We start from the raw sequence: 6,000 nt of genomic DNA on the forward strand, positions 1-6,000 counted from the left end.
CCTGGCCCTGGTGTGAGGAGGGTGCCAGCCCTCCAGGCGTCGGTGCGTTTTACACCCCGGTGCAGACGGCTCGCTCGGCCCGGCCTGGCCCTGGTGTGAGGAGGGTGCCAGCCCGCCAGGGGTCGGTGCGTTTTACACCCCCGTGCAGACGGCTCGCTCGGCCCGGCCTGGCCCTGGTGTGAGGAGGGTGCCAGCCCCCCAGGGGTCGGTGCCTTTTACACCCCGGTGCAGACGGCTCGCTCGGCCCGGCCTGGCCCTGGTGTGAGGAGGGTGCCAGCCCTCCAGGCGTCGGTGCCTTTTACACCCCGGTGCAGACGGCTCGCTCGGCCCGGCCTGGCCCTGGTGTGAGGAGGGTACCAGCCCCCCAGGGGTCGGTGCATTTTACACCCCGGTGCAGACGGCTCGCTCGGCCCGGCCTGGCCCTGGTGTGAGGAGGGTGCCAGCCCTCCAGGCGTCGGTGCGTTTTACACCCCGGTGCAGACGGCTCGCTCGGCCCGGCCTGGCCCTGGTGTGAGGAGGGTGCCAGCCCGCCAGGGGTCGGTGCGTTTTACACCCCCGTGCAGACGGCTCGCTCGGCCCGGCCTGGCCCTGGTGTGAGGAGGGTGCCAGCCCCCCAGGGGTCGGTGCCTTTTACACCCCGGTGCAGACGGCTCGCTCGGCCCGGCCTGGCCCTGGTGTGAGGAGGGTACCAGTCCGCCAGGGGTCAGTGCCTTTTACACCCCCGTGCAGACGGCTCGCTCGGCCCGGCCTGGCCCTGGTGTGAGGAGGGTACCAGCCCCCCAGGGGTCGGTGCGTTTTACACCCCGGTGCAGACGGCTCGCTCGGCCCGGCCCTGGTGTGAGGAGGGTGCCAGCCCTCCAGGCGTCGGTGCGTTTTACACCCCGGTGCAGACGGCTCGCTCGGCCCGGCCTGGCCCTGGTGTGAGGAGGGTGCCAGCCCTCCAGGCGTCGGTGCGTTTTACACCCCGGTGCAGACGGCTCGCTCGGCCCGGCCCGGCCCTGGTGTGAGGAGGGTACCAGCCCGCCAGGGGTCGGTGCGTTTTACACCCCGGTGCAGACGGCTCGCTCGGCTCGGCCTGGCCCTGGTGTGAGGAGGGTGCCAGCCTGCCAGGGGTCGGTGCGTTTTACACCCCGGTGCAGACGGCTCGCTCGGCTCGGCCTGGCCCTGGTGTGAGGAGGGTACCAGCCCGCCAGGGGTCGGTGCGTTTTACACCCCGGTGCAGACGGCTCGCTCGGCCCGGCCTGGCCCTGGTGTGAGGAGGGTGCCAGCCCGCCAGGGGTCGGTGCCTTTTACACCCCGGTGCAGACGGCTCTCTCGGCCCGGCCCGGCCCTGGTGTGAGGAGGGTGCCAGCCCGCCAGGGGTCGGTGCGTTTTACAAGTGCCTGGTAGTGCCCCTGTGGCTCCTCTTTGGGGCATGTCCCCAGGGGCTCCCCGTGAGGTGCCCAGTGCGGCCGCGCCCGGGGGACAGAGCCCTGCAGCCGGCCGGGCCCCTGGAGCGCTGGCAGGTGATGGGTGAATGGCCCCTCGGTGCGCAGCCGACTGCCCCCGGGTTCTCCTTGGCGCGCCGCCGGTGCAGCAGCTCTGCGTTTCCTGACCTCCACGCCTGCCTCGGCCGCCCCCTCCGGCCTTTACCTGAGCCCTGGCCTGTGTTCAGCCCGGCTGCTCCCCGCGCCGAGGGGAACCTGCCCGCAGGGCTCCGCGGCCGTCGTTTCGCTGCGGGGAGAGTCCGGCCGGGGCATCTCCCCTCCGCGCGGGTCAGTCACTGCTCTCTCCCTGCTTTTCACCCACCCCCCCGCAGGGCGCGCTCGGCACAGCCCGGGGGAGATCCGCCCACGCTCCCAACGTGGGGCGCTCCTGGGAGAGGCCTGTTTGCCCCCCGAAGTGCCCCTGCAGTTGGGCTCTCGGGGGCACAGGTCCCCGGTCGCCGGGCGACACTTCCAGCAGAAGGCGGGAAACACCTGTCTGCTCCTCCCAGTGCCCCAACGTGTGAGCCTGAAGCCCAGCCCGCACGAAGGGGAGATGGGTCTCCGACAGCTCCCAAGGGGCCCAGACGGGCCTGGCACCCTTACCCGGGTGGGTGAGTGTCCAGCCACCGTGTGCCCCTGGGGTGAACACCCTTCACCTTCACACCTGGTGGCAATTGGCTGACGCAGGTGGAAGGTGCAACGAATCCCCATCAGCAGCCGCAGGCCTGGAACCAGAGACCTACAGTTGGACGTGGCAGGGCCTTACAGGGCAGTGTGCAGAACACAGGCTGAACCTGATGCCATCGGGGCCTCAGACAGGGCCTCGCCGGCACAGGGCAGGACCGGGGCAGAGCTCACTCAGGGCACCGCGGGCTGCCATGACGGCATTACGCCCTCCAGGACAGGGCTCGGGCCCCGTCGTGGCCATCTCGGAGACCTCCCACTACCGCTGGCTGGGGAACCGCCCACGTCTGTCGGTGGGACTGGAGCGGCTGTGGCCGTATCTCGGGGCGTGGCGCTAGACGAGGGCTCGTGCGATGTGTCCGGGGTGGAAGCGGGAGGCGTGCGGACGAGAACACCGGTCGGGTGGTTCCCGGCAGAGAGCGGTACTGGTCTGACCGTCAGTGGTGTGCACGGTGGTGTCCAGGAAATGGGTCTGGTGAGGACTGGCCAGGGCTGGGGTGGATGGTGGGGGGCGGGCTGTTTGAAATCCCACCGGGATGCCTCATGAGTGTCCCGTACCAGGGCGCCGTATGAAGGATGTGGTCGATGCAGCGTAAGCAGAGGAGGGGCACTGGGAGCAGGGAGCTGAGGAAACAGCGTAAGTCCCCTGTAAAAACCTGGGTGCACTGTGGGGCCATGCGGGTGCCCGTAGCAGCGCCGCTGACTTGGGTTGTAAATGGTCCCCAAATCCACAACCCCTGTGGGTGAGGACAAAGTCACAGAGCTCAGCCACGCGGTGGCTGTGGCACCATTGGAGGTGGAGTCCCTGGTGGCACATGGGTGCAGAGGGTGCCTGGCCTACCTCCCCGGCGGCGGGGATGGTGCTCAGGAGTCAGCAGCGTCTCGGGGCAGCGAGACGTGCTGGTAGCGCAGGGCCGGAGCAGACAGTCAGCGTAGCAGCATGGTCCTGCTGTAAGGACGCCCAGGCTGGAGACGCTGGGAGGGAGGCCTGGGGGTTTCCGAGTTCGTGGACCAGCTGGGTGGTCGGCCGTGCGCTCGGCTCACAGGGAACGCAGGCTGGGACGCAGGACCGGCATTCTCCCGCCTGGCCACGTGATGCTTCGTGCCCTGGTACCAGCACAGCCTGGGACGGTTTCCAGCCCTGTCCCGAATGAACGCTCCCTCCCCTCCCCCAGGGCTGCTCACTGGGGCACCTGGAACCCCACAGCCGGAAGGATTAAAGCCGCCCTTGGGAAGCTCAGACCGACGCGGGGGCAGGGGGGGTCTGGCTGAGAGCTGGGGCAGTGGTGTGCATGCTGGGGGGCAGTGGGTACATGGGGGGGCAGACCCCAGTGTTCTGGGGAACCCCACTCCACCTGTCCCGTGTCTGCCCCACTGAGCATCTTCCCCAAGGCCCCGCCCCTGCCTTGGAGTCCGGCCCCAGCCCCCACCTCACAGCCTTGCCCCTGACCGGTTTTCAGGCTCCTGCACTTGCCTGTGGGCTGCCCTGGGGCTGGGGGCTGAGGCTTCTTGTCAGATTTTTGGGAGGGGTCTGAATGTGCCTGTTGTGATGGGGGGACAGTGAGCGCGGGGGGGGCAGGGGTGGGGGGCAGCTGCTTCAGCATTGTTACTGAGTGTGCTCAGCCAAAGCCAAGCAGCAAATGGGGGTGGGGACTGACCCTTTCTGCCCCCCCATCAGACATCACCTCGTCCCAGGGCACAGCAAAATCCCGTTTTTTTGGCAGCGGGCTGGCAGGAGCTGAGCCTAATGCAGGCATCTGAGTGCGTCTGTCTGTCCGTCCATGAGTCCATCCATCCGTGCGTCTGTGAGGCCGTTTGTTCAGCAGCAACTCCCAAACCACCGTCGCTGGGACGGCCGAGCATGGCCGGCCCCTTCCTCTGGCGCTCCCTGAAAGCCGGGCCGGGGTTGGGCTGTGCCTGCCTGGAAGGGCGCAGTCCCCCAACCTGTGAAAGGGGGAGCAGGGCCCAGGCACCCCACACGTGGACACCTGGCCCTCTGGGGCGGGAAGAGCCTGCCTGGGTGCGGTGAGGTGGGTTTCGTACCCTCTCACCTGCTGGGGGAGTGGCGCTGGCTGTGGCCCAGGAGAGACAGAGCATGCAGGGGTTTTGGGGGTGGCTGGCTGGGGTCCTGGGGAGCAGGTCTCTGATGGGTTCGGTGCCGTGTAGCAGGGGACCGACCCCTTCGGACGTAGCCCGGGCTCTCCCCAGTTCAGCCTGATGCGACACTTTAAGCTGTGGTTTCCCAAACTGGGGGGCACGAAGAAATTTTGGGGGGGGGTGAGGTGACCCAGCCCCCCCATCCTTCCCCACCCCCCCAAGAAAGACCCCACCTTTGCTTCCGGCTCAGTCCTGGCCATTTACACGGTGACCCGGCGCAGCCGCTGTGACAAGCAGCCAGCCTGCAAAGACCCACGTGGAGGTGGCTGCCTCCTGCGAAGGTGAGTGAGTGTGGGGTGGAGAGGGGAAGGAAGAGGATGGGGTTAGATGGGGGGGGCTGGGGGTGCCTGGCTCTGGGGGGGGAGGGGCTCATGTGGGTCAGGTGGCCGGCTTGGGCTCGGGCAGCTGGCCTCAGCAGCATGGGGCTTAGGCAACTGGTAGGCGGGTGGCTGGCCCTGGCTGGGGTGTGCAGCTCAGGCACCTGGCCCCAGCTGTGTGTGGGTTGGTCAGCTCGGGCAGCTGGTGCAGGCAGGTCTGAGGCTGGCATGGGGCTCGGGCAGGTCTGAGGCTGGCACGGGGCTCAGGCAGACGGGCAGCTGGTGCAGGCAGGTCTGACAGCTGGTGCGGGGCTCAGGTAGGAGGGCAGCTGGTGTGGGCAGGTCTGAGGCTGGCACGGGGTTCGGGCAGGTCTGGCAGCTGGTGCGGGGCTCAGGCAGGAGGGTAGCTGGTGTGGGCAGGTCTGAGGCTGGCACGGGGTTCGGGCAGGTCTGGCAGCTGGTGCGGGGCTCAGGCAGGAGGGTAGCTGGTGTGGGCAGGTCTGAGGCTGGCACGGGGCTCAGGCAGGAGGGCAGCTGGTGCAGGCAGGTCTGAGGCTGGCACAGGGGTTCGGGCAGGTCTGGCAGCTGGTGCGGGGCTCAGGCAGGAGGGTAGCTGGTGTGGGCAGGTCTGAGGCTGGCACGGGGTTCGGGCAGGTCTGAGGCTGGCACAGGGGTTCGGGCAGGTCTGAGGCTGGCACGGGGTTCGGGCAGGTCTGAGGCTGGCACGGGGTTCGGGCAGGTCTGGCAGCTGGTGCGGGGCTCGGGCAGGAGGGCAGCTGGGGCTGCACCAGGCACCCACAAGGGGCCAAGAAAAACTCTTTGTGCTTATTGTAAATTGTAGATAAGGTTTTAATGTTGGTTTGGTGTTTTTAACTGACGCGTTGAATTGGGTGGGGAGGGGCTGGAGCTGGTAAATGAGGGGTGGGGGTGGGGGTGGGGGTGGGGGGTGTGAGGGTTTCTCGAGAATCGCAGGGGGACGTGATGCTGAAAAGTTGGGGACCCGCTGCTGGAAGTGGCGCCCCCAGACACCAGCTCTGCCGCAGGGCCCTGGGCACTAATGCTCCCAGCGCTGCAATGGGCCCTTCGGGGGCAGGCGGGAGACCGGGGCCCCAGGAGCAGCTCGGGGCCCAGAGCAATCGCTCGGTCGGCTCTGCCCCGGCACTGAACCCACCGCAGCCGGTCGGGGACACTTGTGTGAGGCGGGAGACAGCCACCGGGGGGCAGCATGGCCCAGCACAGTGGGGGCGGGGTGGGACCCAGGACTCCTGGGTTCTCTCCGCAGCTCCGGCAGGGAGGGGGCCCTGGGACTGGGGAATTGCTAATCCCCAGGCACCAGACCCTTTGTCGGGGACATGGCCAGCTGGACTCCCCCCACC

Source organism: Carettochelys insculpta, chromosome 22 (assembly GCF_033958435.1).
Source record: "Carettochelys insculpta isolate YL-2023 chromosome 22, ASM3395843v1, whole genome shotgun sequence".
Taxonomy (NCBI): Eukaryota; Metazoa; Chordata; order Testudines; family Carettochelyidae; genus Carettochelys; species Carettochelys insculpta.